Raw genomic sequence first — 10,227 nt, 5'->3', positions numbered from 1 at the left:
TCCCGGGTTTAGAGAGAGTGGGGGAGGGGGAGCCACAGGCAGCGGAAGATTTAGCGTCGGAGTTGCAGGAAGTCCACGAACAGCTCAGGAGGCAGTTAGAACTAGCAAAGCACGCATACAAACTGCAGGCTGACAGACACAGAAGAGTTGGGGAAGACATACAGGTGGGAGACTGGGTCTGGTTAGCAGCGCAAGCAGTGCCGACCAGATCGTTAGCGAAGAAGAAGCTAGGGCATAAGCAGCTAGGGCCTTACCAAGTCCAGGCACAGGTCAATCCAGTGGCCTTCCGGTTGGCACTTCCGGAGGGTTCCAGAATGCATCCGGTGTTCCATAGATCGGTGCTCACGCCCTACAAAGCACCTCATAGATTTCAGGAGCCAGGCACAGCGCCAGACCCGCTAAGAGAAGGGCCCAGAAAGGGAGGGTCGCCAAGAGGGGGGCACATCAACGAGGTCACAGAGATTTTAGACTCGAGATGGGGGGAAGAGGGAGTAGAATATCTCCTAGCCAGAGAGGGTACCCCGGCCAGTGCCAACAGTTGGGTGCCGGACTATGCCTTGGAGGAGCCTCTGCTCAAGGAAGAATTTCATGCCCTCTTCCCACACAGGCCCATGCCAGCCGAGTATTTCGACGACTGGCTCTTCACACCCACACTTTCAGCCAGCACGTTCCAGGGGTTCGCCTCGGACGAGGAACCGGCACCAGACACACGCTCCCCGGAGGGCTCACCCTCGGGGTCTGCCTCAGACCGCTCTTATTGGTGGGACGATCGACCAGAGGAGCAGTGGCGCAAGAAGTGGCTGGGGGGTCCTTGGCAGACATCACCCTCAGAGGGGAACGGGGGCGAGACGGACATGGACGTGTGGGGGGAGGACGTGGGGTTCGAACACGAAGGCAGAGACATGGAAGCAGAGGAGATCGACGTCAACGAGTGCACGGAGAACGAGCCGGACCTAGCCGGTTTGATGTACGACACGGGGGACGAACTGTATCCGGCACTCACCCCCGCTACGACGGAGCACCCAGTACCCACACCGGAAGGAGGGGAGGGGGGAAGGGGGGGCTTTGAGGGGGGGATGGATGTCAGGGGCTCAGGAGCAGAGGGACAGGAAAGGGAGGAATTAGAGACCGAGGGGGAGGAATCCGAGGGGGAAGTGAGCGATGAGAGCCGCCCGAGGTCTCTAAGTCTCTCCAGCGAATCGGAGGATTCACAGAAAGGGGCTCCCGTGGTCAGAGCTAGGGGGTTGCCAGAGGGAACACCTCAGGAAGAAGGGGCCAGAGGGGACTCAGAGAGCAGCAGCTGGAAATCGGGACCAGCTTCCCCACCGGAGAGCAGTAGGGGGGAGGAGTCCCAGGCATCGGCATCAGGCAGCCTTCCGTCAGAGGAAGGACATGAGTCAGGGTTAGCCACGCCTGCATCAGAGAGCGAGGAAACGGTCAAAAGGAAGGTCGGAGGCAGCGCGCGCGCGCCAAGTTCAAATGTACAAGAGGGTGGCGCAATGAGCAGCCCGGATAGGGAGCCAGGTCCTAAAGCCCGCCGAAGGGAGGGGGAAGAGTCTGAGGGGTCCGCCTCCGAAGCGTCCAGGAAGGAAGGGACCCCGGGGGGGGTGGTAGGACCCAGAGGCGGAAGGAGAGACGGAAAAGGTGGAGTAAGGCTAGAGTCTTAAGCTGGTGTACAGGGGGCGGAGACTCAGACGGAGCTTCGCCGGTCTAGGGTCTAGACGTAGAGATGCACGCTAGGGTTTGAAAATGGATAATGTACTTTAATAAAGACTTTTGTATATTACCGCTGGCTAGCGTTGGTCCTCTGTGAGCTGGGACCTGGAGGCAGTCTCTGACAGATGTGAAACTATTAAAATGTGTAGTTTAAGACCTTAACCGCTAATTTAAAATATGCATGTCAATGCTTTATTATAATTAAGGCAGGTAAAATAATTATTACTCTTAATATTATTCATTGCTATGAGGCTTCTTGAAGCAATTCAGAATACAATCAACATTAGCAGAACACTTTCCTTTACAAGGACAACTTAAAAAGCAACAATTTAAAAGCAATAAAAAAGTAATATTGCATAGGAAAGAATTCTAAAACAACAGCAATGATCACAATTAGCAACAAGACACAATGAAACAGCAAGCAAAACTTGCCACTCCATCATCGCTGAGCCTTGAAACTTGTGTCTTCTCCCCATAATCGAAACTGACATCAGGTCTTATGTCATCTGGAAGAGAATGAAGGAGAAGAGAGATGAATTTCTGCCACATTTACTGATTCACCAAATTGACCTGGCCCCCATTCCACCCTATTTACAAGGAGGCTTCCAGGGCTGGGGTTCTATTTATGGATCCTGTCTTTGGTGGCAACGACTCCTTCCAAGCCTGCAGTTTGGCCATCTTTGTGCTGTGGCAGGATTTCACAGCCACATGACCCAGGAGGTCTGCATCAAGCAAGGCTGCTGCAGCTACTGAGTGGGCTCTCCTTAGTCTGGAAAGTGCGTCCCATGTCCCCAGGCTGTGGGTGTTACCTTCTTTGGGGCAGAAGGGAGCCAGCTCCAGAGGGACGAGAGCATGCTGTAGAGAAAAGAAAAGACCGTACTGGATCAGATGACTGACCTGATCCTCAACCCTCCCCCACCCCAAAAGAAATAATGGGTGCAAGAGAACATGGAAGCAGACCCAAGCCAGGGAAGACTTGCTTCCATCATGGGATGAGTGAGTTCTATTGCCTGGCCCCAAGGTGGAAGTGTAAGATCAAGGAAGAGGGCAGGAAATGTCTCCAGCCTTGTCCGGCATCCCAGGGACACACATTGTGTTGTGCGCCTGATACCAGACTGTGATTCCTCCTGTGGGAATCCTTTCACAAGCCACTCTGGGAGCCTCTTGGGGCTGTGAAGGTGCCAAAGGTGAGAGACTTCCCTTCAGGCAACTGAGCCTTCTTGCACAGGACATCAGCCAGCTAATGCCACTGGCTGCCAGTTGCCTCTCCGCTGCAATCGCACTTGTTGTGTAACCTCTCAGTTCCTGTGGGAGGAAAGGGGACCTCAGAATCAGGAGGCTGGTCTGGGGGAAAGAGGCAGACCACTGTGAAGCCCTTTACACTCTCAGAGAGAGATCCGTTTCTGTTCTAAAATGGCAATGTCCTCCAGCCCCAAATTGTAGCTCTGCATCCAAGGCCCTCCTTTGGCTGTCTGGGCAAGTGGGCCTTTGCTGGCTGGTCCATGTGGCCAGCTTGCCTTACAAGAGGGGAAGGGCCCAAGAGGTGCACTGCTAGGTGGCGGCTTCTCCATGAAAGCTTTCTAGGTCAAACAGCCACTGAGGCCATCAAGATACTTACATTCATCAGCAAGTTCAGGGTCTTAGTGCTTGGGGCCTCCCAGAGGAGGCCTCCCAGCATCAGAGTATAGCGTTCCTCTAACTCCTGCAGGCAATGGCAATGAGGGAGAGGATGCGCCAAGCAGGGGAAAGAGAGATCAGATGTTGAGCAATGGGAGCAATGCTTAAAGCGTGTGATGAAGAAACAACAACTACAGAAGTCAAATTTCAAGGCTAACAACTTACCTGCTTGTCGGGCTCAGTTTTGACCTCAATGACCGCCGCAAAGGCGGCATGCACAATCAGGCTGTGGAGCTTCAGTGGTAATTTGGGCTTCATGAGGCTGGAGAGAAGGAGGGAAACCTTTTTAGACTCTGTCTCCTTGGAGTCTTCCTCATATTGGGGGGGGGGGGGAGCATCAAATACATGTCATTCTCTTGAAGTTCTAGTGAATGCATGTGTTAGCTTAAACCACTTTTGACAATCAAGCAGCGTATCTATTTTACAGGGTAAAAATGAATAAAACTAAAATTAAAATAAACACACGAGGGCACTGTTTATGTGGCAGTCTACCTGGCACTTGGTTGCAAGCCTCTAGGTCTTAGTTAATCCCACCCCTAAAAGCTGAGCCATTTCGCAGTCATCTCTAGACAATATAGCTTCTATTTTCTCTCTCACATCTCCACTCATCCTGTAAATAGTTGCTGCATGAATAAAGCTTTTTGAACGCAAGAAACCCAAGAAATTGTAAGCAATTCTTCCAATCGAATTCACTGAAGTGGCAAGGTCTGGTAACACCTTTCCACATTCTGCTCCCCTCCCCCCCCCCCCCGCCAGCTCCTCGTCAAGCTCAAAAAACCCGGTATATCTCAGTTGGTAAAGGGCTTCCAGTGCCGTAGCAAGGACCAATTCAGGCTGTGTAAAGCACACAATCCGTCCCATGAGATCCTGATAGAGAACAGAGGGCGGAGGGAGAAAACATCACATCAGGTGGATTCCTCCAACCCCAAACTCAGTGCAGGAATTGGCAATGTAATGCCAAATGCCTGCACAACCCTTCTCTTGGCCAGACCCCGCCAGGCCTTCCTTCTGCCCAGCATCCCCCCAATCCCATCCCCAGCTCTCCTGCCCCCCTCACCCCTGGATACCTCATGCAACCTCTCCCTCACCGCAATTGCCTTGACGGCCATCTTCTTGGAGTACCTCAACCTGTCCTTTTCTCTCTGGCGGGCCTCCGAGCAAGTGGCCAGCACGCAACAGAGGAACATCTCATCCTTCTCCAGTTGCTGAAATGGCAAGAGTCAGGCTGTCAGTTCATGGCAGGAGGGCTTCTCTGCATCTGAGACCGCCAAAATGGGGGGTGAGGGATTTCGTATGTACTGTGCTGTTTTCTCAAATACTAACCACAGGCGATGCCCAGACCCTGCCAGTCTCTGAACCATCTGCAACAAGAGAAGAAGGAAAGGACATGGGGGCAGGTTAGTTCATTTCTACTTATTTTCCACAGTTGAGTATTAGAGCATTAAGGCCACCCCTCCTTACGCTCCAAAATGAAAAGGAAGCATTTGCTCACGTGGGCCCACAGCAACCCTGGACTTCTTGGGGACTTTGCGGGTCCCCTTCTTCTTGCGGGCTGCCATGTCCCTCAGTCGCCTGAACCTAGAAGAGAAGGAGAGGGGCAGACCTTGTTGTTGTTGTTGTTATACCACCCTATACCCACAGGTCTCAGTTACAACCAGTGCTTTTTTCTGGGGGGATGCAGGGCTACGCACACCCCGAAACATTTTGTGAATCTTTGCACTTTTCTCCATTTACTGTACTGCATTTATTTTCCCCGATTTGAACTATAAAATGGTGATTTTCTTGAGTCAAAATGAGAGTACCCCAAACACTTTTTTAATAGAAAAAAGCACTGGTTCCAACATAAAAATCGCAACCAAAATGGGGTGTGTGTGTGTAAGAGAAGGCAGGGAGTCTTTGCAGCATAGCCATAACACAAATACGGGTGGCCTAACAGTTGCAGGCAGAGCCGTGTCATTTCACACACTACTTCGGCTGCGGGACATCGTATCAACAAGGAAAGGAGCATTTGGTGTTGTTGCATCTCCTCGGGTATTTGTTGATTTGTCGCCACGAGGGGTTGTAGTTGTGGAGGTATAGTTTGAGGAGGTTTCTGGTTATTTGTACCCTAGGTGCCCACTCACACACAACAACAAATCTCCCTGCAGCCAACCAAAGACCACCTACCACACCCTAGGTCACCCCCCAACCTCTCTCACCACCAAGGAAATGCAACAAGGGAAGAGTAAGTGAACCCACACAAGTGATGCTGACACAAAACCCCACACATACAGGGGAAACTCGGGAAATTAGAATATCGTGGAAAAGTTCATTTATTTCAGTAATTCAACTTTAAAAAGGTGAAACGAATATATGAGATAGACTCATGACATGCAAAGTGAGATATGTCAAGCCTTTATTTGTTATAATGGTGATGAATATGGGGTACAGCTGATAAAAAATCCAAATTAACAATCCCAGAAAATTAGAATATTGTGAAAAGGTGCAGTAGCTATTCAATCCATAACACCTGCAATGGGTTCAGTAGGAAGCACTAATCCTGGGGAAGGCTGCTGACCTGACAGTTGTGCAGAAAGCCATCATTGAGACCCTCCATAAGGAGGGAAAGCCTCAAAGGGTAATTGCAGAAGAAGTTGGATGTTCCCAAAGTGCTGTATCAAAGCACATTAATGGAAAGTTATGCGGAAGGGGAAAGTGTGGAAGAAAAAGGTGCACAAGCAGCAGGGATGACCGCAGCCTGGAGAGGATGGTCAGGAAAACACCATTCAAACGTGTTGGGGACTTTCACAAGAAGTGGACTGAGGCTGGAGTTAGTGCATCAAGAGCCACCACACACAGAAGGATCCTGGAGCTGGGCTTCAAATGTCATATTCCTCTTGTCAAGCCGCTCCTGAACAAGAAACAACGTCAGAAGCATCTTGCCTGGGCTAAAGAAAAAAAAAAAAGAACTGGTCTGTTGCTCAGTGGTCCCAAGTCCTCTTTTCTGATGAGAGCAACTTTTGCATCTCATTTGGAAACCAAGGACCCAGAGTCTGGAGGAAGAATGGGGAGGCACACAATGCCAGATGCTGGAAGTTCAGTGTGAAGTGTTGATTTGGGGAGCCATGCCATCAGCTGCTGTTGGTCCACTGTGCTTCATTAAGTCCAGGGTCAACGCAGCAGTCTACCAGGAGATTTTGGAGCACTTCATGCTTCCTTCTGCAGACAAGCTTTATGGGGATGCTGATTTCATTTTCCAGCAGGACTTGGCACCTGCCCACACTGCCAAAAGTACCAAAACCTCGTTCAATGCCCATGGGAATACTGTGCTTGATTGGCCAGAAGACTCACCTGTCTTGAACCCCATAGAGAATCTATGGGGCATTGCCAAGAGAAAGATGAGACACATGAGACCAAGCAATGCAGAAGAGCTGAAGGCTGCTGTTGAAGCATCCTGGTCTTCCATAACACCTCAGCAGTGCCACAGGCTGATAGCATCCATGCCACGCCGCACTGAGGCAGTAATTGATGCAAAAAGGGCCCAGACCAAGTAGTGAGTACATATGCATGCTTCTACTTCTCAGAGGTCAAATATTGCTCTATTTGCAATCCTTGTTTTGCTGATTTCATTTCATATTCTAATTTTCTGAGATTGTTAATTTGGGGTTTTCATCAGCTGTATGCCATAATATCACAATCATAACAAATAAAGGCTTGACATATCTCGCTTTGCATGTCATGAGTCTATCTCATATATTAGTTTCACCTTTTAAGTTGAATTACTTGAATAAATGAACTTTTCCACGATATTCTAATTTCCCGAGTTTCCCCTGTACACTAAGTAGAAGAGAAGCATTGCCACCCGACCCCACCCTCCCCCTCTTTCCCCCTCTGATCTTCCTAACCCAACAGTGCATGCAACACTAATGTCTCACAACAGATGAAACTGATCTGTAGAAAACACAACTTGACAAAAGAGACAAGGCACGGTTTTTTTGTAAACTAAGAAATCTTTAATCATTTGTTTGTTTGTTTGTTTGTTTGTTTGTTTGTTTATTAATTATTTAAAACACCAACAAGGAAAGGAGCAGGAAGGAGTTATCCAAGATGATCGTGGCCTAGGAGAGAAAGCAGATGGAGGGAGAGCTTTGAATCAACTCATTTGAGAATGCTGGTGGGAACTTCTTCACATCATGTTTACTCCGTTGCTGAAATTTGCAGGCAGCCGATGCTACAAGGACAAGTAGCCTGCAGGGCTGGGAAGCAGATTACACCAATTGTTGGAGGAGAACAACAGCATCTCTTACTATTACTCAGCATAGCAATATAGAGCTTCCAGGAACAGAGGCACTCTACCTCTGAAGCCCACAGCTAGAGGAGAAGCAGCAGGAGTGGGCTTGTGAGTTTGGACTAGACGGGCTTTTCCTCTGATCCAGCAAAGCCACTTCCGCCTACAAAGGAGGTGGAGTTGCGGGCGACTGAGGGAATCCCCGGCCGCGTCAGCCCCTGGACAGCCAATCAGCTGGCTCAGGGGGCGTGACCAGCCCTATTTATCGCTGACGTGGCTGGGGATCTCCCTCTTTTGCCGGACTTGGTTTCTCGCCTGGGGGGGGGGGGTAGCGAGTTGATGTGCATCAGCAGGACTCCCCCTACTGGTGGTTAACCCTTCCCGGACCTCAAGCGGACGGGCTGAAGCCGGATAGTCGGTTAGGACCAATGCCTAAGCCAATACCGCTCATCACCTGTAACCAATAAAGTTGTGGCCATATTTAGCCCATTAACCTGAAATAATTGTGTCATGTGTCTTTATTTCCACTTTGGGGCGGGGGGGGGGGGGGAACTCGCCACACAACAGGGCTCTTTTTGTGTTTTTATGCACCCACAGACCCCAAACGGCTCTCCACAGGAACACAGTGGTGCATCTCATGTATGTGTGTGTGTGTGGGGATTCCAACACTCCCCCCACCCCCACCCCCAGCAAAGCAAAGATAAGGGAAGCATTTCCAGCATTTAAAAGAGCCCTCAGCATAATGCTTTTAGGACAGCAGCCCTGCCTGGAGAGGGAAGGGGGCTGCTAGGAAGGTCGTCAAAGCATCAAGGCATAGATGAGCCAAAGAATGCAATGAAAACTCTCTTAGAGCCAGAGTGACTGACAGGAAGACTGACAGAAGCCCTGTCTGTTGCAGTTGATGGCTGAAGAGTTGAGAAAGGGAGAAGGGGTAGAGAGAGGGGGGGTGTATAGTGGCTAGAATTCTGGACTAGGAGGACCTGGGAGATCCGAGTGCAAATCCCCACTCAGTCATGAAGTGCACTGTTTGATGTTGGGTCCAGTCTCTCTCATCCTAGCCTGCCTAACAGGTTTGTTGTGAGGGGGAAAACGGGGGGAAAGGCAAGCCATCAATGCCACCTTGAACTGCTTGGATGAAAAGTGGGCTATGAATGTAATAAAAAGCATCCCCAAATAATGATCCTGGTAGGTACCCTGGGGATCATCTAGTCCAGCCCCCTGCAATGCAGGAATATGCAGCTGTACCTTATGGGAATCGGACCTGCAACCTTGGTGCTATCTGCAGCTCCCTCTAACCAGCTGAGCTGCAATGAGATTTGAGGGAGAATGGGAAGGCGGGTGGGAAGAGAAGTTAAGCTGTTCAGGAAGGGGTTGAATTCCATGGGGATGCTGGCCGTGTGGGGGACCCCAAGCCCTCGCCCCAGAAGATTACAAAAAAGAAGCAGACGGAATCCTACTTACAGATTCACGATGCTGGCCATCTCTTCATCTGAAATCCCCTCCTGTTTAAACTCAACTGCTTTAAAATGCTCACACAACACTAACTCTGAACCTTGCCTCTAACCCTATTGCTACTCCTCTCTGTCTAAAATATACAGGAAAATATGTGCACAAAATATACAAATGAAAATGAAATGATAAAGTGAAAGCATTTGCTGAAATACAGTAGAGAACTGACGCCTCCCGAGTTGAGGGAGGCCTTGCTTTGCATGCAGGAGATCCCAGGTTCAGTCCAGGATCTCCACCAGACAGGGCTGGGACTGTCCCCTGTTTGAAAACCCTGCAGCGCTGCTGCCAGTCAGTGTAGGCAGTGCTAGGCTAGATTGACTCTGTCAAGTGCAACTTCCTATGAATGCTCCTCTTATACGATTTCTCGAAACACAAGCAAGCTACCTTATCAACGAGTTGTGAGAGTTCATTCATGACTTTTAACAAACAGCAGAAACCCTTTTATTATTTCTATGTGAGTACAGAAATCCTGAATATGAAAAGAAGGAAACTTCCTGCCTCTGCAATAAAGGCAGCTGCACTGCTAGGTGAGCTGTCCCGATGCCAACTGAAACAGACCCTCCAAAGATTCAAAGGTGAAAAGGGAATTTTGAGCATCTGAGCACAACTGGGCCGTCTTCTGCGTTAACGTGAAGTGCAGGAAGTGATTGCCTTGAGCAGGGGTAGGCAACCGAAGGCCCGGGGGCCGGATGCGGCCCAATCGTCTTCTCAATCCGGCCCACGGACAGTCCGGGAATCAATGTGTTTTTCCATGAGCAGAATGTGTCCTTTCATTTAAAATGCATCTCTGGGTTCTTGGTGGGGCATAGGAATTTGTTCATTCTCTCTCTCCAAAATATAGTCCGGCCCCCCACATGCTGTGAGGGACGGTGGACCAGCCCACGGCTGAAAAAGGTTGCTGACCCCTGGCCTTGAGCCTCCTCAGGACTGGCGCAGGGGCCGTGCATTTCAGGGTGCCAGCCAAGGCCCCTGCCCCAGTACTGATTGCTGATTCTACTGAGTCCATCAGTATATTGTTGTGAAGTGACCTGGCATTTTTAATGAAGTGCAATATAGGC

This window comes from Podarcis muralis, chromosome W (genome assembly GCF_964188315.1).
Source record: "Podarcis muralis chromosome W, rPodMur119.hap1.1, whole genome shotgun sequence".
In the NCBI taxonomy this organism is placed as follows: Eukaryota; Metazoa; Chordata; class Lepidosauria; order Squamata; family Lacertidae; genus Podarcis; species Podarcis muralis.
Note: the sequence above shows the minus strand (reverse complement) of the source record.